General features: G+C 39.3%; 1 long non-coding RNA gene across 1 annotated transcript in view; it reads left to right on the top strand.

Annotated features, from left to right (window-relative positions):
- LOC140682313 (uncharacterized) overlaps positions 1 to 23,153 on the top strand; it is a 51,555-nt gene that overhangs the window by 27,335 nt on the left and 1,067 nt on the right. The window contains exon 2 of the long non-coding RNA XR_012053861.1: positions 15,586 to 15,662. This is a non-coding gene — a long non-coding RNA (uncharacterized lncRNA). The remainder of the gene's footprint in view (positions 1 to 15,585; positions 15,663 to 23,153) is intronic.

The following is a 23,153-nucleotide window of genomic DNA, read 5'->3' as shown; positions in this document are numbered from 1 at the left end:
AGCCTTTCATTGACTTGGAATCAAGCTATGGTATGAGATAAGTCCTGTACAGGAACACACCACCCCATGAGCTGAGCGCTAGCCATCCTGGTAAAAGAGCCATCAAAGGAAAATTGTTTTAACACATAGTGCCCTGCCCAGGCTCAGGATTAACAACCTGGCACTGGAAATTGTCACAGCTCAGTGTCAATTGGCTTCAAAACAAATCCAGCTATTTAGTCAGAGTTCAGAGGAATAATATTATGCAGAGGCCATCATTCCGGGGGGAGGACCCTCTGAATTTCCACCAAAACCCGACTGTCTATGGTTTCAATAAGAGCAAAGCAACTTTTCAGTCTTTAGTGCCCTGAGACCAGCTAATTGAGCCTGTTGTGAGCGACAGAATAGTCAGGAGGGAGCTTGCCCTGCCGAAGCCCAGCTGGGGGTGCTGGAGAGCCGAAAACGGCACCGTGAGCTGCTTTAAACTCCTTGAGCTGCGCAGAGCATCAGACCCACCCCCCATACCAGTGTGTTTTCTCCCTTGTCCGGGAAGTTGCAAAACAAATAGGGAGTTAATAAAAATCTTTCTTGTGTTTGCCACCCAGCAGGTGTGGCTCTGCTGAGCAGCTGTTTTGTTGCTTCCACCATCCTTTCTCGGTTTATTTTATGTGTCAGATAAAGAATCTAGATACCTTGGGTTTCACCTGTACATTTATTAGTTTATTCATGGAACAGATATTGTTATCATAGTACTTGATACAAATTAAGGATAATGATTAATGTTTGATGGGTAGGCAAACTGATGCTTAGAGACAAAGGGAGGCTCAACAAAAAGATAAAACCACCTCCAATCTGCCTATGGACAAAACTTCAGCCCAGTGTTGTCCAATTTGTTATGCTCAGAATCCACCAGCAGAAAACTTTCTTAATTAGGATTTGATCTGGAATTATATAGGTGATGATTGTGCGGTGTGAAATACAGGGAAAATCCCCGGAGACAGAGCTGGGATCCAAACTCCTCTCTGCACTACCAGGGCCAGCCAGCAGGCCACAGCCGTGCTGTGCAAGAGCTGCTGTTGCCTGAGCTCTTCTGCAGGTGGGAGTCTCTCCAGCACGGAGGTGCCCTGACTCTCCCCAGTCCTCACCTCCTGCTCTTCTACAGTTTCCTGGCTTAGGTGCCCTGAAGTGTGAAACCTGTGATAAAATTCTCTCCAGGGAGAGAGGGTTTCAATTCTTGTCTTAATCATTGGGCTATAACATGGGAGGGGGAAAATAAAATAATCAGCACGTGCATGCTTGGGAAAAGATATGTGCCAACTTCTGTGTATGGGAGTGGCAGCTGTTGGTAGTTGTCCCCCTGGGATGTACCAAAATGGTTGGGGAAGCAGATGATTCAAGACATATTCCTGATATTACTTGATTTTGCATTACTGTTGGATGGCTGCAGATAATCTGTCTTTCTGTCACTCTTTGACTCCTGAGCCTGAAGCCTCTTTTCCAGAATGTCCATATTGGCTCTTCTCTCTCTGTCAATGGACCCTGTGCAGGCTGCAGCCAGCAAGGGGCTGCCCAAGGGAGCAGCTGGGGTTTGGTTGGTGGCCCCTTGGGAAATGACTTCTTGCATCCCAACTTCTTAGTCCCTGCCAGGTCAGGGCCCGAGCACTGCCATGGACTGCTCATGGGTTATTCTTCTCTCAGACAAATAGTAGGTTTGTAACATTAATATACAAAGTAAGCCTTTGCCGGGCTGGAGTGTTACCATATCTAGGTACTCCCGTCCTCTCAGGATCCCAGCCATCAGAGGTGCAAAAGGGCAATCTTCACAGAAATGTAACCAGTACCCATATATGCCTCCTCTCCACGGAGGGAAAGGAGGAAGGTGTTCCCATATAAGGAGATGTACCTCCAGTACACTGCAGAAGCCAGCTTGGTAAACTGCCTTGAAGGGTAGATGTTACAGTTTTACAGGACAACCAATACAACGTTTTGGCAATTGACCAAGTGGAGGTTAGAGTGATGCAAAATTACATGTTCATACAAGTTGTTGTTAATTCAATGATTTGCTTATATTTTGGGTGTTCTGGTTTGAAAAATATTGTTTGTTGCTGTAGTATGAACTAAAATTCACACAACTCAATGGGCCCCATTACTTCAGATTGCCTCTAGCTTGGTCTGCACGAAAGAGTACTTGTGTATGATTCAGAAAGGTCTGTCCCAGGCACTACGGGGCATTAGTCACACAGCTATATGCATACATCTTTTTTTTCATGTTGCTGTGGGGTATCCCCATTTTCTCCCAGACCTCCTACGAAAAGGCACAAGCACAAAGTTACTTCCCTGCAGCACCCTAATTAGTAGTGCAGATCCAACACTGCTGACACAGAGCCCTTACATTTGAGAATTATTTCCTTGCCATACATCTGTGCTGCCCAGCCCCTTCCCCTCCCCCTTTCTTTGCTATCTGCAGTATTGCAAACCCCAAGAGCAATGAGCAGAGCTGAGAAATCCCCCAAACTCAGTTATCCGTGCAGCTACTCAGCATGACTTTGACAGCACTCAACAGTGCATTGCTTCCCACATTGGGTTTTTTGACCTTTTCTGTGGCCTATTGTCATCTAGCATCCTGTGTTCACACCACCTCACAAGCCAAAATAGTTTGTTCTGGGATTAATTTCTGTGGTTCAGGGGCTCAACCTGACAAGTATTGTAGTGGCAGCCAAAGCTTACAGCAAAACCCCAAGTAGAAAATTGAAAGAGAGATAAGTTCCTTTCCCTCTCCTCCCTCTGCAAGCTCAAATGATCAACCTAAAGGATTCTCCATACATTTTTGGGTAAAGAGGCATCATAGCCTTTTTTTCTCCCTTTTAATTACCCTGTCCCATAACAGAATCCCTCACTACTGCAGTTTCACCTTGTGGGAAGACAGCATAGCAAGGTATGTGTAATTTCTTCCCATTCTCAAACTACTGCAATGATAGCACAATTGTTCCCGGAAAAGTGTGCATTAGTGTTTGTGATAGTGAATATACAAATATGAAAAATTATTGTGGTTTAGAGGTAGGACAGTCAGGGGAATATGTGCAAGTCTGGGAAGTAATAACAATTAATTTCTTCCATTGACAATCTCCTTGCCCAGGGAAAGTTACACAGACTCCTGTTTTGAACAACCATTCACTCAAGTTCATTTATCTTGGTTTTTGGATGTCTATCTTGAAACAGATGGCGTGGGAGCACCAAAGGGCCATTCAGCCCCTGTATCAGCATATTCCTTAGAGAACCCTTGGCAATAGGCACTCATGAGAGCAAGCTCGGATTGAGCACTCAGAAACAAAAAGCTGCTTTTGAAAGAAGGGCTTTAAGGCTAAGGTTATGAAAATGCTGGTTATCATGAATGCTTATTTCAAAAGGTCAGCTAGTGCCCAAGATGAGTGTTTCAGGAGAGTGAGGGGAGGAAGGACATCTCCCCTCCTGCTGCTGTTTCTCTGGGGAATCACAGTCCACAAGTGATATGAAGGCTGACAGCATTCTGCCACCCTGCTTGAAAGGGGCCAAGGGTGACGAAGCTTGGATGCACTCTGCTCAAGAATACTGTTGCTGTGACCAAATGTTGCGCCACAGCAGAGCTGTAAATTATGATGGTGGTTTAGAGCTGATCTTAGGAGGCCTTGCTGCCATGTAATCTCTTCAACCAAGGTTGTTTTAACTGTAAGAAAGAAATGAAAATATAAACAGAAATATGAGAGAAATGGGAACAAGTACATGCACTATATGTTCCTGGCCCGTGTAAATGAGTCATGGAATTGAATTTAAAAAAATAAGGGAATAGAAACCTCTGTGGATAACTAGTCATCTGCTTTATTAGTGATATAATTGTATGTGAACAGGAACATTTGGTCTGGGACTAACAGAAACCAATTTCCTCCCTTCTTTCTACCAAAATCTTTAACCAAGATGGACATATGCTGCTCTCTTTCAAACATCTCTGTTTCATGGCAGACTTCAAACTTTTTACTTAATCTGTTGCAGTACAGACAGATTTGGATATAATTGAATACATAACCTGATTGGTTTATGGATCACACTTGAATTTCTCTGAGCATTACTCTAGCAGTATCACAGGACAAACACTGAGCTGCTTGCCTAACCTCCTAGGTGTCGGTGGTTTTGCTGCAGAGGCATTTAGTCAAACAATTCTCCCCAGCAATATGTTCTGAAGCACAGTGGTGTTTTCAGGCCAGCTGCAAACATGCCAGGCTTGTGCTGAGCCTTACACGTGCTGGGGAATGACTTGGATTAAGGCTGTGTGAATGTATTGCCTTTAGTGTTCACTAATTGTAATGGTTTCATCCTTTATGACATAGTGACTAATTTCTTTATTTGCATGGACATGGCAGGTAATGGTCCTAAAGTTCTTCTTACAGTTTCTGATGAGGGCTGATCCTTGACTTTCTAATGCCCATGTCCTCTCCTCATTACATTGCTTCTGGAAAATCTTGTTCTCAAAGACAAATTTCAATTTCATTTTGATTGCCATATCCAGCCTCCTTTCTTGACATGCCACCCTGTTGCAGCATAAAACCTAAAATCATTCTTTCACTATGTTGAAAGGTCTCTAGAGAAGAATGACACTGTGATAGTTCTTTGTGTAGTACATAGCATCTATTATTTGATTTCTCACTTGGACAACATAATTGTATTTTGGAAAACTGCCTGCTTACAATTACATGCTGGGATTCATATGAAAGATTATGAAAATACCATTTGTTTTAAACAGATGTGTGACTTTATGCTTGTGTATGCCTCCAGGATATGTGTGTGTGAGCACCTTGCTGACAATTTGTTTATACCATCCTACTTAGTAGCTGTACTGAACAGTTGCACTGTTCACTTTCCTCTAAACCCTGCTGTGATCTTTTCTTGGGGTGGAGAATCTGTGTGATGAGAAGGAAATAGCAGTGGTCTAGTCAGTTGTCTAGACTGCATCATTTTTTCCTGGCCCCCTGCAGAATTTGCAGGTGAGGGCTGTGTAGATGAATAGTTTTAAGCTGAAGGTGTGCTAGTTAGCACTAACCCCTCTGTGCTACAGGACATGCTGTGTAAAGGGAGAGCTGGCTCAGAGCCAGCAGCATTTAAAAAATGCAGAAATTATGTTGCATGCAGCAGTGCTGCCATGTGTTAGGGATGCTGCTCAGGAAGGTTTCCTCTGTCTTCTCCCAGAGTGAGAAAGACACATGCAGAGCCAAGGGATGAGCTGCAGCTTGTGCAAGTTAGGACTTTGGGCTTTAAAAATTAACACTGTTTTTCCCAGAGCCCAGGACTGTGCAGTATTATGTGCCAAACTGTAGTAATAATTTTGGTTCTTAAATGAAAAATGTGGGTGTATGGAGAGAAATGATTGTATGGAAGTGATGTCATGCAATGTGAAAGAAGAGAAAGTTAGTCTTTGTTTCCCTCTGTTCATGATTTTCCAAATAGAGCAACCTTTGCTGCATTCAGATAGTATATAGGACTAATAGGAAAACAGCTGTCAGCATGAAAACCAAGAATAAGTCTTCTGTAAGATCCAGAATCAAAACTAAATAACTTGCATGAATATAAGACTGTGAGTCTTGGATGTAAGTCTTCACTATTGATTAAAAAAATATATTTTTTTTGACAACAGAAGGGCTCATCCTAAACTGGGTACAAGTATTTACTTAATCTTAAATCTGTGGGGTACAAGATTTAAGCAGTCAGCTGAGTTACCTCAGTATGTAATGTCAGCTTTTACTGCTTGATAACCTGTGTTTATAAAGTCAACATATGCAGTCCAGGATGCCATTTCTGTCACCTGCATAAATATCTTAGATTTTACTGGCAGTTTTTAATGTCAGATGTACTTATAGAGTTTCAGAGGGCCTGGATTATCATTAATTAGAATAGCTAACCGTTACTGCAGACAGTCTAAGTGCAGCTGCAATTACAGACACCTCCTCTATAAAAATGAAGCCAAAAGATTTTAACCCAGCTTTAATGAAGTTATATCTCTGTGTCTGTATTCCAAAACTCTACCTCAGAAATGAAGTCATAGTCAGAAAAGTCTCACATCTTTATCTCATATTTGTAGTATGAAAGATGGAAGGATGAGCTGAATTTCTTGGGATTTGAACTGTTACTGTTGTTAAATCTAAGAGGAACCTAGTGACAGAACTTCAGCAGATGTACTTCCTCAGTAAGTGCCTCTGTAGGATTTGATCCATGGAACACTGTAGTTTAACATTCCCAATAAATAATATTACAACTCTTGGCAGTTGTCTCTGTTACAAAACAGACATCTCACAATCTCTGTCAGTCAACACTTTTATGGAGGAGCTGTCTTAGAGGAGTTGAGATCAGGTCTGTTCTATAGTGTCTTTTCCATGTAACTGCCAGGGGAAAAAAAAAGGCACTCTGAAAAAACCTTTTCAAACTACCCGCCTTAATACTGAACCCTGTGAATGAAAATCCTGTGTAGTGAATTGATTGCATCAAACTGCAGCCTGATTCTGCAGCTTCTCACTTTACAATGCTGGCTTGCAAGAGCTCTTGGAGGAAGAGCTTGTGAAAAAGGAGAAGTTGTTTAAAAGTCCTGTCCTTTCCCTTCTTCCTTCCTCTGTTGGACTGCTGTGGAGGTGTCTAAGTCGTGCTGAATACTTTGGGTTTTGTTTAACTTTGCATTTGCCTTGCTGAGGGTTATGGTGAAGGACTCTGAAAAGATTTTGAGCTAACTTAGAAAATGCAACAAAAATGGTGGAGGCTGCATGAAGGGACTAAAAAAGGCAAAGATCTGCACAGTCTGGCAGCCGTGTAGAAGCTGGTCCCAGTAGAACAGTAGTGTGGTACCTTAGCACGTGTATTGTACAAGCTTTTGAAAAGGAAGTTGTGAGAGAAAGCAAAGGGACCACATACATAATGAAATTACATTATGAGTAACAGAAGTACCACCAGACCTGTGGGCCTCCCTTTCTCCAGGATCTATTTGAACCTTCATTTCCTTGTAACTGTATTCTGTGATGGGCATTGTTTCATTTCCACTCCTGGTTAGGAAACCCTTCCATTTTTGGTGGCCCAGATTGTCTCGCACACGAGTAGTGCCACCATGTTCCCTGTGGTGACTAACCAACATGTTGGCCAGGAGCAGCCCAGTGCCAGAACTAACCCAAGGATGTCAAGGCTGGGTAGGTGTAGACAAAGATGGAAGAATTGGAAAGTGAAATATGGTGGAGCTTAGGAAAGTCTTCAGATGCTCCTGGGGCAACAGAAGAATGGTGGAAATAATTGCTGCTGTTTCCCTGATGGTTGCTGCCTCTCTGAGTATACCCATCCCTTCATCAGTCTCCTGCCTTGCTTTCCAGGGCTTTGAACAAGACAAATTGGCCACTTCAATATCCTTCCTGAACCATATGCATAACATCTTTCATTTTAATTCTTCAGAAACTGAGTGAAGCTATAGAGTTCTGATTTACTATTCTTATATTCCCTGCAAATGCTCCCTGGGCCCAGCATGGTCCCAGCAAGGGGATTCTGTGTCGCCTTTTCCAACAGGCAGTAAATTGACCACACTTGTATTGATTTTAATCTAAATTCCCGAGAAAAGACCAAGATCCATAATTTCACCTCAAAAATCTATACAGGTACATAATGCTGTCTTGTATCAATTTTACTGCCTTCTTGTTCTCTTGCTTTAGAAGAACTTTGCTTGAATACAGAGGTATTTCCTAGTAACTGAGCAAATTTCAAGTTTACTGATGAGTGTGAAGTCTTGCTCCCTTGAAACATGAGCCCTCTGGGTTGGAATGGCTGAGTTCTGAGAAGAGAGGGGAAAAGATAAAAAACGTCATCTCTTAAGAAATTGATTTGTTGTTTGTAGGAATTCTAGAAGTGTGTGGGGAGATAAACATGGGAAGCCTAAACCAAAACTGCAGTAATTTATTTTGAATCCAAATTAAAAAACCAAAAACATCCTAAAATCTCATCATATCACTTTATTAAAGGCTAACACTATCTTCTACTGAATTTTCTCTGTCCTTTTAAAAAATTAAACCAGTATGATTTCCTCTTGATCTTTCTTGAGTTCAACTTGTGACTGTTACTAGGAGGAAGTCAGCTGCTGATGTTTTGCATGAAGTTATACTATATTGCTTGTATGTTACAATTTATACAAATTGAACTTCTGCCAGTTACTTCTGTGCTCACCATAAGAAGCTGAATCTTGACATCAAAGACAGATCAGAAATAGGATAGTGGTGTACTGATGGGCTGCCTTTGATGGGTGATTGTTTAGTTTTTGGTTTTTTGGGTTTTTTTTGCACAAAAGCAGTGTGCTAAGAAATTTCCATTGAACTTTCTGTAATTAATTCAATTGAATATCAAGGGTTGGATTTGTAGATGCTACTCTAGTCCCTTTCAGACCTGCCTGAAGAATCACTGTGACGGAGAAGCCCATGATATACTCATGATTTTCCTATCAAGGGAAGTCCCCACTCGATGGTGAAGCAAATCTAGACCTGCCTCTTTTTTAGAGGCATGTGAAAAAATTTGCCCTTTGGCATATTAGCTCCAAGAAAATCATTATTCCTCCCAGTCTTCGTGCGTAGTTATGGGGATGGGTATACTCGAGATGTTACAGAAGGTGCCTCTTGCCTTGTTGCTTCAGGTGTGTGCCAGGCACAGTTTCATACCCAGGTCTCCACTGAGATAGTATGTAAGATTAAAACCAGCGCATCTCTCCAGCCACATAAATTTGGCTTAATTTTTTGTGAACTTATTTTCTTTTTAGTCACTACATATATGTGCATATGGCTGTACTTACATGAAAAGTGTGTACTCTCATATGTAATAAAAGTAAAGGACAGAGTATAAGTCCTACACAAAAGTACAGAATTATATTTTTTCTTCAAAAGTAGAATTTTTTTCTAAATATTTTCTATTAGCAAATGCAGCAAAGATGAGGTAGCTGTTTTCACTAAATTTATATAATGAATATTTCCAAAAGATCCAAAAGCTTGATACACTGACTGCGCATATAATTTTAAAAATTTGAACTGAAATCAATGCCTTCCTACTCGTTCTGTGTCCTTGGACCTTTTCTGGCTGCTTGCTGGACTCCTAGATACTTTTTACAGAGAGGGTTTTCCCTCCATCTAGAACTGTAGTTCTTCAGCTTTTTATTTGTAGGGCTTACATGGCTTCCTTTTTAAACCTATCCTTTCCCTCCCTTGCATTATTAGAAAATTTAATTTCATGGAGGTCACTTGGGAGACTCAATAACCAGTGCTTTTGGTAACATTGCAAATATACAGTAAGGTAAATTAGTTATGTACAATTAGGAGTTTCCTGGCAAAGCTGAAAGTAATCATCTCAAGTTTATGAAGTTCCATTCTTTACCAGGGATCTAATGGTTTGCCAAATGTACAGGAGGATGACAAATAATATTTAATGTGCTGAATGATGGTATCCAGTGGGCTAGATAAAAATGTTCTGAATGAAATTGCACTTTGATTTTATTTCAGGTTGATTTAAATGGGAACCTATGACTAATTGTTTGAGTTGACCACCACACTGACTTTTACAGCCAACATTTGCCAAAACTAACAGAAGATCCTTGATGTGTTTTCACTCCTTCACAGGGCAGTAGAACAGTGTTTTCAGCTCATTGTTCCTGAAGGGAGATTGCCTCGGAGGCAAGAGTGCTCCTTTGCCGGTCCCAACCCTGTGCTTGATAAATCCCATGCAGATATGAATGAGATCCAAGGCTGTGGGATGGAATTGTTCATGAACAGTTGGTTTCACTGTGAACTGTGCTCTCAAGCAAGAAGAACATATTCTACAAACATTGTCTGGTAACCCACAGCACCCACATCCTCTGCAAGTGAGAGGCAAGAGGTAACAGGGATGATAAAGGCGCTGTGTATGCTCCCTGCAACTCGCCGGTCGCAATGAGGTTATTAATGATAGAAAACTCCTAAACTCAGCCCCCAGTGCAGGGCAACCACTCTTCCCCTTGCCTGGAATTTTTCTTTGAAGAGCACATTAAGGGTTGTAAACAAAATTTTATGTTTCTTTTATGATACCTGAATTACTCCACTGGCACAGTATTTGATATAATTGTAGTCTGGTGAAAAAAAATTGTTCTTTCATTAGGCCCGACACAATGATGTAGCAAGTTGCCCAGCACTGTTCAGAGGAAGTCTACGGCAAAACAGCTTTGTATATCTTGCAAGTGCCACAAATTTGAGATTTCCTTTTACAATTTTGTGCTTTCCTCCAAGTTTTGAATGAGCAGTAATGGAATAACAGCAAAATACAATGTTGTAAAGAGAAGTTTCTCAGGGACCAGTCAACAAACTGATTACAGCAAAGAAAATACAAGTGGCCTTATTGTGGAAGGTTTTGTTTTCACACTGTGTGCTAGGAGGAATCTGCTTCCTGGTTAGTGTGTAGAAATTATGTGATGTTTCTTTAAATAGCTGTCATTATCTGGTGCATTTCCTGATCTGAAATGATTTGAAATCACTGTGGCTCTGCTACAATAAGCAGATGAACCGATGTTTGTATCAATAGAAAACAGTTAGTATGAACCCTAGAGTGCTAATGTAATTAGCACTCATCTAAAAACATCTTTCTTTAGAAGATGTTTGGCTTGGGCATGAAGTAAAAGCATTTAGATTATCTCAAAGGTTTTGGAAAATGTAAGGTGCTTGGTTACCCCCATCTGTATCTGGTAGTTGGTCATGCTCTTCAGTATTTCAGGACAAGAGACTGAATGTTCAATGATACCTAAAGTGAGGCAAATTTTGGTTGGAATAGACTTTGACTTGCTTTCTCACAGGCTTGTTTTCCTGATGGTAGTTTCTGGAACTTTGCCTTCCTGGAAAGCTGTTCCCTGTGGCTTTCATCTCATCACAAGCTTTCTCTCCCATCTGGCATTCTCAGGAGCTAAGCCAGCTTTCTGCCTCGTCTCACTACTCCCACTCAGAAGAATTTTCAGAGCAGGGTAGAGTTGCACATACAATTGTGAGGGGGTCCTTTTTCTTAACCTAGGAGAGCACTGTAGAGATTTTCCACTCTTTTTGTGTGGGTACAAATGCTTTGCACAGTCTGGTTGACAGGTCCAGTGTGACCGCTTAGGGAAGTGGAGAAGGTGGCTGTTTAATCTGGTTTTGCATTTGAGTTCAAGTGGCAAAAAACCTGGAAGACTCTTCATTTGCCACACAGCTACTGGCTTCCAGGAGTAAGAAACACATCATGGCTGGTGAAAGAAAGGTTCACCTGTCTGAAGTCTCAGAATAAATCCTTGTTTGTTGGTGACAACTGGCAAAAGCCTGCTTGAGGACATAATGAATGGAGAATCAGAGGTCTCTGTGAATTTGCCCTTAGAACAGGGTGACTTGTAGAGGGGAGAACAGAGCGGCAGATGGGGGAGAAGAGTCAAATCTGTTGAGGGGTCTTGGTATAGGGGCATTAGACTAGAGGCAGCTGCTGGTTTCATCCATAATTGTGCTGCACATGGCAATGTTATTTGAAGATCTAATGTAAGCATGTTTGAATAAAACCATGCAGCATTTACTCTTGCCTTGGCATTTAGCACTCAAACTTGTTGCCTATCAGTTTGAAATAAGTTATGTGCTAAAGGCTTGTACAGTAACAGCAGGATCAGGGTGTGTATCAGGCTAACCAAAAGGTGCATTCTGATGGCTCTTGCCAAACTTGGTCTTTCACTGAGGTAAACCAAGGCATGGCCATTTGGCATGATCGCCACCTGGATCTGGAGTGTTTTTTCACCCCATATGTGAAGATTTTTTGTGCTCAAATCTACAATGGAGCAAGACTGTAGGAGAAGGATTACAAACAGATTTCAGTTGACAAGGCTTGACATGAACATCTGCACATTGATCTCACTGCACTACTTAGTAGAAGAGTCATATTTCTTTGCCATGGGTCTAAGTATTTAATGATATTGTTTGTTCACTGCTTATTTCATCAATCTGAAGAGAAGAATAGCATAATATGGACCCAAATTTCTCCATGCAAGACTGGTGTGGGTAATGTTCACTGTCTAACTGATACTCATTCTACTGCTTTACTGTCTTTTATAAAAATAAAAATGTTTCTTAGTGCAAAATAGCAAAATGACTGTTACTGTGACCAGCATTTTTACTTTCTAGGATTTTTGGTTTCATGATTGATTACAGTTAATTTTTTCTTTGATAATGAAGTTACTATTAACATATCTGTATATGCAAAATAAGAGAATATTAAAATTGGGTTATTGAGATTCATATTCTTAATTTTTAATTTATTTAATTTTTGTATTCTTCACATAAAAGTTAGTCCCTGATTTAGACTGTGACAGGATATATTGACAGACACCCACAGAAAACTATTAATACAGATTTTTTTTCCCTTGTGGCTCTTTCTCAGTCATGCCTTCTTAAAATAGGGGGAGAAAGTAATAACATGGATTAGTATCTGTGGCATAAGGATCTAGTGGAAGTTTTTCTTCTCAAGATGCAGTGTAGAGATAAGAAAGGAAGTGGGATGTCAAGCTGGAAGCTTCAGGATCTGATTCAGACAGAGAGTATGTAAGTTATTAATTCCAGTGTTTGAATCTTAATTTCATCACTGACACAAGAGAAACAGCAAAACTAGAATTATGGGTGAAAGAATTCATATTGTGTAATGTATGTCCACTGAATTGAAGCTACAAAGTTTACTCTTCAAAGCAAGAATGCAGTAAAGAATATTGGGTTGCACTACTTCAGTGTAAACAAAAGATGTCACTATCAGACACAAAAAGTACTGAGGTAATTAAAGTTAATTCTGAAACTATTCAGATGTTACCATTAAGCTTTAATAGTGGTTATTTTTAGTTTCTTTCTTTCTACAAAGGAAACCACTGAAGACACTCTGTGAAACTACTTCATCTGTAAAAAACCAAAACCCCTACCCCAAATTCTGTTTTAAAATGTTCCTGTTTTAATAGGAATGTTAATAGAAATGCTTCCAAGTTCCTGTAAATGCCCCCACGTTTCACACATCTACCACGTGAAGCTGTTCTTAACCCCAGAGAAGATTCGACTGAATCATTAAACCAAAATGAAAGAAGAAGAATATGGAGAATAGAAAGTGTGTGAATTGTGAGGACAGACAGTATAAAGTGGAACAAAAGGGGAAGTTTCAAAGTAGTAGATATTAGAGAAAAAATTACACTAAATGAAGAGATTTTCTTCTGTCCTCATCCATATTTCAATGAGGTTAAACTAAATGCAGTAGGACAATATCTGGTGCAGCATGGATCTCAATTTTCATGATCCCACAGATATCAAAATCCTATTGATTCTTCAGAAGTAGGACTGGATTCATGTGTTGTAATCAGGCTAAGCAACAGAGCAGTATTTTCACAAAAGGAGCATCATTAGCAACAAAAATGGACCTGCAGACACAGCCAGACCCCTTCCAAAGTCAGTTGGACTGACGTATCCTGCTCTCTTGTTCTGAGTTACTTCCTCCGGAAATATCTTGGGCTGGATATGAAAGTTGTTACATGGGCCAACTGTCTCTGTTCCAGCTTTCCTGAAGGTTTAATCTCTCCTCTCTGCTTCTCAAGTGTGATAGAGCTGAATGTGGTCCTCAGGTTGTCCTCAGCCTGTATTGAGGTTGAGCTCCCAGGGGTCCAGGCCATTTTCTCAAAACCCATATTAGGCAGAAATGCCATATCTGCATGCATGATCCTCTTTATCCCTGCTTCCACTTCTGACTGTGCATCCTCTGCTAGGCTATCGAGATTCTTGTAATTATTTTTCAGTCTTTGCTTTTTGTGTTGGTTTTTCCCCCTTCTTTCTGAGGGGTGAGCCCAAGATTCAGGGAGGAGGTAGTTCATGGGAAGAAAAAATTGTCCCTCTGTTAAGTCTCTTGGGGAATCTTTTCGATACTCAGTACAACTGGAGACTTGCATTTATTTTTCTGTGAGTCCTGTCTCTTTTGGGGAACTTCCCCATTTAGGGGGAAATCCACATTCAGCCACAGCTGGGGGAGTCCCAGGCAGCTGGACAAGAGGTGAGAGGGGTGTAAAGGACCTAGAAATTGCTTCAGAGAAACTAAGGCATCTCTCTGGGCAATCTTCAGTGCACACCAGTAGATGTAACTGAACTTGAAAGACCTCTAGACTTGAGTCCTAAGCCTACTAGTTGTCTCATGGTGAAACAATCTGGATATCTCAATCCCACTCCCTGGAAATAATGAGTTTGGAAAGTTGATGAAAGCTTGTGGAAAGTGATGGGAACTTTTGCCTCACAAAGCAGTGGGAAAAAGCTGAGCGAACATGTTGAGATTTCATCAGATGAAAGAAGAGGAGAGGAGGCCTCTGATATTTGCAGAATTAAAAAATAAAGCTTAGTAGGGATGTAGGAATTTCATGTACCAGATCAGGTTACAGACTGGTGAGACATTATGCAGGGAAGATATCTGTGTCAATACACGGGCAGGGACACTGTGATAGGAACCAGGCTCTGTAGATCAGCTGTTTGTGAATATATCTAGAAATCAAACCTATTATTCCGTATTTATTTCCAGGTCTGCTAATGACTAGAGATCATTGGGTCAAGTTAACTGTGGACATTATCCCATGCTGTTTTTAGGGTGAAAATTTATATAAAACTTTGTCTTCATTTAAACAGCTTGTTCTGTGAGAACAACTCAGAAAAAGAATTTTCAACCTATCCAAACCAAAGGAAGTTTTTCTATTTCTTCCATAGCATCTTTAGACCAAAATATAATTTTTCAGCTGTATGATAATGAAAATGTTAGTGGTTTGAACTGACTATAGATGAAGGACTAGAAAAAGCACAGTGCTGTTTTTTTCCCATCTTAAAAAAACTATAAGGTAGATGACAGCAGAAGACATATTAAGAAATAATCAAATGTTGATAAAAATGTTGATCAATTTTGGATCCTGTAAGAACTTCCCGGAAAGGTGAAAAGCACAGCTTTCTTTCATTTCCCTTACCTTGGCACTTCCTTAAATCAGGTATGTCACTCAGCAGAGTGTAGTATTACATTAAATAAATCATGCCATGCAGCATTTAATGAAAGCAAACTCATTAAATTCAGAAAAAAATCTAAAAGTCAAACTTCTTAAAAAGTTTTCATAATATGCAGAATTTCCATTTCCTTAAGCTATTTCTATCATTGCCACTTTTTCCCAATTTTTTTATATATGCTTCTGTATAGTAAAGTGGTTACATGGTATATTTATAAATGTTCTTTAGTTGCCAATTCACATTTTTTATTTTCCGGCAATTTTAGGATATTCCTCTCTAGCAGTTTTTTCCAATTACACTGTTATAAAATTTCATATATAGATCAAGAATCTTCACTGTTCAAATAAATCCTTATATGCAAAAAGCTTTTTTTTTTCTGCTCATATATATTCCGATAGTGGCATATGTAGTCATTATCCTGCAACGTATTGGATGCTGACTTTTTAAAAAAGGTATTATAAAATAAATCTGCTCAAGTATAAGTGTTAGGGAGGTCATCAGAGTTCTTAATTTGTACTGTATTTATTAATTGCTTATTGATTCCCAGGGTTTCCAGACTGAGGATACATGTTCTCTGGAGTCATTTTACTAGACTGTGGTGAAATATGGGATGCATCTGCTCTAGTAAGTAAATAAGATTAAACTAAATAACCTGATACACAATTATTTGCAATGTGCAAGAATTTCTAAGTCTTGCCTAGAGTACTTCAGAAGAAAATTTTATTTAGGAAATGTGTAATTTACAGGAGGATTATTTTATGTTATGTTATGTTATGTTATGTTATGTTATGTTATGTTATGTTATGTTATGTTATATATTTAGGAACTCTGTACAGAACCATACAATAATACAAGGACAAGACATTATTAATTTGCATCTATTTCTATTAAAATTAAATTTTTTACTCAGGAACCATAAACACCTTTGCTGTCAAGGTGGTTCTCTCCTCTTGAAGTTTATAATCTAAGAGTAACCCAAAAACATAACAGTAGAACACAGTCTAGTAAGGAAGATGGAACTTAAATTATCTCACTGTTAGCGTAATTAGGACTCACATTTGTTGTAATGGAGCATTTTACATGGAAACATGAGGGCACACATCAGCATGATAAAAGATAAAAGCATAGGTATAGATCTCAAAATGTGACAGGTGCAACAAGATATTTGAAAGGACCTCTCATACTCAGCATTTCAATAGGAAACATGCAGTCACTAGATTCGGGTCTAGACAGACAAACAGAAAACTGCTTGGGTTAAATTTCACATAATATAACAAAGCAAGGATAAGAGATGTCTCAACAAAAACGAGATAAAAAAATCTTAATTATAGAAAGTTTGTCTTTGCTGAAACACTTGGATGGTGCAAGACTGTGTTGCCAAAGCTAGGAAAAGCAGTTATTGGGGGGGAACAATTAACCATATTAAGCTTCCACTGATGATTATACAAAACCAGAGTGAGCGGCCCAGAAAGACAGGCTGAGCTGTTAGCCTGGCTAAAATGATTCATGCCTAGAATGGAAATGTGGATCTCTAAGTGATGAGTATGAAGTTGTTAAGTGAACCAGGAGAGTGATTATTCAGAGGTAAAGGACAGGAGAAGGGAATAAAACTCAGGATTTGGTAGAATACCCCATCCTCCTTGTAGTGTTCGGGTAGAATGGAGATGCCTCCAAAGAGCTTTGTGAGCTGTTATACAGGATAGAGGAAAATCAGGAGAGAACAGAGACCCTAAAGCAAATGAGTGTGAAATTTTCAGAAATGATGTAGTTATCCCAAGAGCAACCAGCAGACCAAGAATGGGGAGTCTGCAGTGCTGGAACTGTAAGCTGCAGTAAAGAAGTCACTATACACTATCATGGAAACAGTTTAGTTGAACTCAACTGCCAGGAACTGAACTAGTGGAGGCCTAAGATGTAATTTAAAAAGCCATCTCTAGGCAGTGTGCTTACAGGTGCCATGTGCAACATACCTGGAGTATCCAAAACCATCAGTTAGGTGCATTTGCTGAGTAGAGACCATGTTACAAAATAATCCTAAAAGAACGAGCTCTTCCATGTTTGAAGTATCAAGCCTGCAAGAAACAGCTGTATTTAGTTAAGGGAGAACACTGATAGTGTAGGATGAATTAGTTGAAAGAAATTAAAATGTAGTAAGGAAGTAAAACTGAGTGGATGGTTTGGAAAAAAACAAATCCCACCCAGCATGAAAACCTCACCAATGCAATGTAAACTAATCAAAACAAACCCAAACTAATAATGGTACATAGTGGGGAAAAAAAAAACAACAAAAAACAAAAAAATAACACTGCTGTTGGAAAGTAACAACTAGAAATAATTGATAGAGTTTGGAAAATATACATTTTTAAAATCAACATGAAAAGTTTTGTGTACATTGCACTGATTTCAAAGAGAAAAATATGCTGCTCACATTTCTGTCAATGTCCTGTATGTGAATATTGGCAATGTATGTGTATTTGAGTGTATGTGAATTTTAAGCATTTTTCCTTATTGATAGAAATTGTATTTATCTGCTTCCTAATGAATCTTATTCCAACAGAAATGAAAGCAAAATATCTGTAGAAGTAGCAGAATTAAGAATAGAATATAATCAAGGTTATTTGTATTGGGAGGAGAAACAGGCAGACAAGAAAAGCTTGTCTGCAAAAGAGACCAGGAACTGGAATAGGAAAGGGTCATGATGGCAAGACAAGATGTTAAATGAGGAAAGCAGATAAAAAAATTGATACTTGTGAGGTGAGAAGTAGGAGAAAGCCAAAGAAAAGTCATGAAAATGGAGGAGGAAAATCACAGTGTATTTAACCAGTTATCACTGGAAAGAAACTGATGGCTTCTGGTATGATTTAGTACATGTTCTTTGACATCCTGAAAGTTCTTAGCCAGAAAAGAGACCCATTATATTACACACTAAATAGCTGTAAGGACTAATTTTAATGGTTTTTCCTGCTGGGCCTTTTTTGTGTGAAATAAATTTATTTTCCCAAGTAACTTCTTTCTGATCCCAAATTCCAGCTCTAACTTTACATCTGCCTTTTTCTTTTATTAATATTTTTTTCATGTGAGAAAGATGGTTAAAAGCATTTACTTTGTTCTGGATTATTTGTTTACTCTTCAACTGTCGCTTTATGAACCTACGCTCTTGTATTAGAAAGTTCTTCTGCTGACCACTACTGAATGAGTGATATTTCTACACAGAAACATAGGGAAGCTACCTTTCATATTTTCTTTCTAAAATGGTATCAAGAAGCTGCTTTCACTATAGGTTCAGTTTTTTTCATACCTGTTAATTCTGTCTTCATTGCCTGTGGTGGAAGATAATTTTGTTTTCTTCCTTATTCAGACTAAAAGTCTTCTGGAAATCACCAGATTTGTTTGAATGTGGTCTGCATCTGAGATACAGAGGTAACATTTTAGGTCTAGCTTCACAATAGAAGGCTAAAGGGATAGATCTGAATGGTGAAATGAAACTTGGGAGTACTTGGAACATTGCAAGACAACAAACCAAAATAAAATATTTTAGGTTCTTATTGGAATGCACCCAAAACTAGCAAAATGTTTCAGTCAGGAGAAAAGGGTGAGAAAGGCTTTGGGAAGTTCCTGCAAAAGCTGAGATTTGATTAAACCTAATCTTGAAGTTCCCCCACCCACATATGTCACCTGATATTCAAAAATACTCTCATAAAACAGAAACTGTATGGAAGATTTTAGTTTCAGCTGCATTTCCTAGCCTAACTTACAGGGCCAAGATGAAATTACAGAAGTTACTCTCACTGATTTTCTTAGAAAGTGGAATCTCTTCTGAAAGGCTGCAGCGTAAGAAAAGATGCATTTTTTTAAAAGGCTGCCCTTTAAAAACTGAAGCAGTACAACCTGATGGTGGTGTTTTGTTGTTTGGGGTATTTTTGGGGGGGCTTTTTGTTTTGTTTTGTTTTTAATTACTGTTTAAATATCTCCACTCATTCAAAAGAGTGGATATCCAGTTATTCATTGGAAATATATTTTAAAATATATTTCTTGCTGGAAAGATGTTAAAATTGTTATACCCAGAAGAAGTTTAAGAGGGTGGAAACAATGTTATCCCTATTTTTCTGAAGTGCAGCTTTTAGCTTTTGGTTATGTTTTCCCTTTAGACTTCAATAGGCAAATAGGTACAAAAGGCAGATTTATATAAAGAACTCTGCTTTCAAAATGTAAATTAGATGTCTCAAAGTCTTCATGTATTTCAACTGAAGCTCTGCTAATTCATATGAAGCTCTGCACTGTGGATTTACTGAAATGCAGGAAACAACACCAAGTGTTATGAATCTTAAATTCACTATCTTTGCAACCACCCTTCCTACTATCTAATAGTAAAGATATGACCTGAGAACTAGAAGGAGAGCTAAGACCATGGTATTAATCTTAATTTTAGTTTTTAGAAATTACCTTTTTAAAAAATTGTCCAAGAAGAAGAAGTCTTTTAACAAAAGAAAAAAACAAATGGAAAGCAAAAAAAAATTTGTGGAACTGTAGGGTATCTCAGATGACTCACCAAAATGCAGAAAAAATGCAACCAAATAACCCGCACATAATGTTGTACAGAAGTAGACGTAATGCTAATATGAAGCTCACATCTCTGGAGCTCTATCCTTCCTCATTACTGAAAGGGAGGGATGAGTGTAAGAGATTTGATGTACAAATAAACGGCAATGTTTAGATACAGCTTGAATATGAAGTCTTAAAAAGCTGGATAAGAAAAAGATGGTAGCTAACAGTGAGACTGAACTTGAGGATTTTGAAATAAAGGCTTGAAGTTCTGTCTGTGCTGTCTTTAAACTGATGGCTAGACACCATGAAAAAATATTGGAACAAGGCATTTATTAGGGAAAAAACAATTGTGAAAGGCCAAGGCTAGCAGGGGAGAGCTACAATAGCTGCATTTTTATGTGAGATCTCCCATAACAGTGGGTGGTACATGGGAAGAAGAAGCAGAATCATTGAGTCCAAGACTTAATTGAAGTTGGAAAAGATATCTGGAGGTCACGTAGTCCAAGTTCCCGCTCAAAACAGGGAGCATGTCACAGACAGATCAGGTTGCTCAGGCCTTGCCCAGTTGGATTTTGGCTGCACACAATCTCCCTGGGCACCTGTTTGAGTGTTTAACCAGCCTCCCTGTGACCAGGCGTGAAACTCTAGAAGGCTGTATAAGATGTTGGAGAATGGTACAATCATTAATTTTAAAAGGATGATTTCAGCATTAGGAAAAAGTGCCAGAAATTGTCAGTGAATGAGGTTTGAGAAATGGCAGGTCAAAAGCAGTTTTGTATAAGCCGTTGAAGTATGGAACAGAAAGAATTGAGACATTTCTAAAAGGCTCCTATGAGCACCAGGAATAAGAAAACTCAAAATTTATTTTCATTGGTAATTGATTAATTGGTTAATTCTTATGTGATTTTGCAGATGTTATCCTTTCAATGGTTGACCTATCCACATTTCTAGACCAGGTTTCTGTTGCCATTTGTCTGATATGTTCATGGTCAGATACCTTTCCCAATGTTTAAAATATTCTGGGGAAGCAGAGACAGAATTAAAAAGAAAGATTTAATTAGCCAAATGCTTTCAGGAGCAGGTCTTCTTTTGGAGGTTCTTTTTGGCCCTATACAAGATGAAATGCTTTATAGAGCACAGCCATCACCCAAACTCAAGGACAATAAAAATACTGTCAAATTTTGTTGAAAGCAGAGTTAGGCTGACACTTTGCGGTTTTGAAAATTCTACCCGTAGATGACAATTGAAACTACTCATAATATTAACTGATGGAAAAAATGCATAAGTAATAATATTAGAGACTGAGAGTTATATTGCACAACTAGTAATGCCATGTACTTGTATAGGTGCTAGATCAGCTCAGTTTTCTCACCTCCATGCCACAGGCAGTGTGACACCCAAGGCAAGGCAGAATTACTGTATTTTCAAAAGGGTGTCTCAGGGGGCCACAAAATAATGAAACAATAGCTTGAATGTCATAGGCACACAACAAGCAGGAAAAGCATGTATCAGGCTTACAGCTAAACAGCATCCTGGATGTTTATTCAACTGCTGAGTAAAATTTCAGGTCCTAGGAAGGGATATGTACCTGTTCTAAGATTAGATTACCTGTTGGACATTAGTCCCTCACAAGTTTGTGTATCTAGGCTTCACTGCCAGTGTGCCAGTGAGTGTAGTTGTGAGCTTAGACTCCAGTCAAGCTGATGTTTGGATACAGCTAAGGCTGGTACCTGGTCTCAGAAACTGGAGAGCTTTCTTCTGTTTCTTAATCTTGAAGTAGCTTCAAAGCCTGTCTTTCATTTCCAAGAAGTGTAGTGCTTCTGGTTTTGCTGCTGTCACTACTTGTCCTGCATTTTTGCTGAAATAGCACCTTCTCACTGGTCAGCCACCAAACTAACATCACAAAAGGGTCACTGAGGGCTCACTAAAAAGAGATCTGTGTCTAAAGCCAAGAAGAGCCAAAGGCCACTTTAAATCTGATACTGTTCTGAAGTCACCATGGAAGAATTCCACCTTCCGTAGGAACAGCTGTCATCATCACTTGTGCCAAAGAAGGGGTTTTCCCCTGATTTTACCTCTGTGCAGCTAGGTGACCAATTAAAGGAGCTGATATTAGATTCAGTCCTGTATGAAAAAATTCAGGCTTTTGAAGCAAGGACTTTCATGCCTTGACTCAATGTATACAGGAGCACTCCCTTTCTGTCACATTACATTTTGGCCATTCTGAAAGTGGTAAATTTGCATAGAAAATATTAAGCGACATAATATGATAGTCTGGAGAAAAGTTTCAAGGAGAGAAGCTATCATAAACTTTACAGATCTGGCTGGATTTACACTATCAGACTGCAGAAACAGGGTACTCTTTCTTCCACATAGACAGAAAACCTGTGCACAAGATACAAAAGCTATTGTATTGAGTGATGATTCATCATTGCAACAGAAATTGACATGCAAACAAATTTACACTTTCTCATTTCACATGGGCAGAGGAAAACAGCTTGTTAATTTTAAGAATTAGCATCCAGACTTTCAGTAGATAATCAAATATACATTGGAGGTGCCAGACTGCCAAGTGCACCAGAAGGTGCACAGAGACTGAAATCCTGACCACAGGATTTCAGTAACCACAGAAAGGCTCACAGAGGCAGCAGCAGTGTAGACTTCCCAAACACAGACATAAAGCAATCTTGTTCTAAGGGTGTAATTCCTTCCATCTTTCTCTCCCTCCTTCCCTAGTACTTGAAATGGTTGAGTAATCTCTTCTATGTCAGCAATTTGTCAGAAACCTTTCAGACTTAGGGGCAAGTGATACAGCTCTGATGATTTCAGTCAGTGTTGCACTTGATGGACTGGAACTGGCTGATTGTCACTGTTTGGTTTCCAATAGAACATAAACTACATTGGCATTTTTTGAACACACAATCATACAATAGTAGGATTTGACTCAGCAAAATCAACCCTTTTTATGAACGTTGTATTTTGAATTCTTTTACAGGCAGAGAGGCACTGAATATGCAGCATGGGCAGTATGTCCATAGCTCCTGTTCCTCAATAGTTGGTGCTTTGCCCTGTTCTATTTCATGACGAACTGCACAAAAAATTATTTCCTGTAATTTGTGCTCTAAAATTATCCCCACTGTTGGAGTGAATAAATCAAAAGAGGTCTGCTTGTTTCAGAGAGCATCCTGCTGCTCCATAGACTGTCCACCAAAATGTAAAATGGAAACACTTCTGTCAGATCACTCCCACGGATGTCAGGTGTGTGTAAGTGGAGGAGGCTTCAGCGAGGAGAGGACAGAACAGGCAGGGAGTGGAACAACTGTTATCTTTTGTGAGAACCCTTTTCCCCTTGAAATTCTTGGGACTGGTGTTCCAACCAGTATAAGATATTGCCATTTGGACTAGCACCAGCTCTGCTTCTCAGCTGAAACCTGTATCACATGTAACAGAGATACAGTCTTGGGAAAATCAGACCAGCAACTACCTACCCCAAGGAACATGGAGCTTTCATCTCCCACTAGCCCTCCTCCTTCCTACATCTCCTCTCCCAAATATGACAACACACAAAGG

The sequence above is a fragment of the Taeniopygia guttata genome, chromosome 2, assembly GCF_048771995.1.
Source record: "Taeniopygia guttata chromosome 2, bTaeGut7.mat, whole genome shotgun sequence".
Taxonomy (NCBI): Eukaryota; Metazoa; Chordata; class Aves; order Passeriformes; family Estrildidae; genus Taeniopygia; species Taeniopygia guttata.
This window is presented reverse-complemented; position numbering and strand designations above follow the sequence as displayed.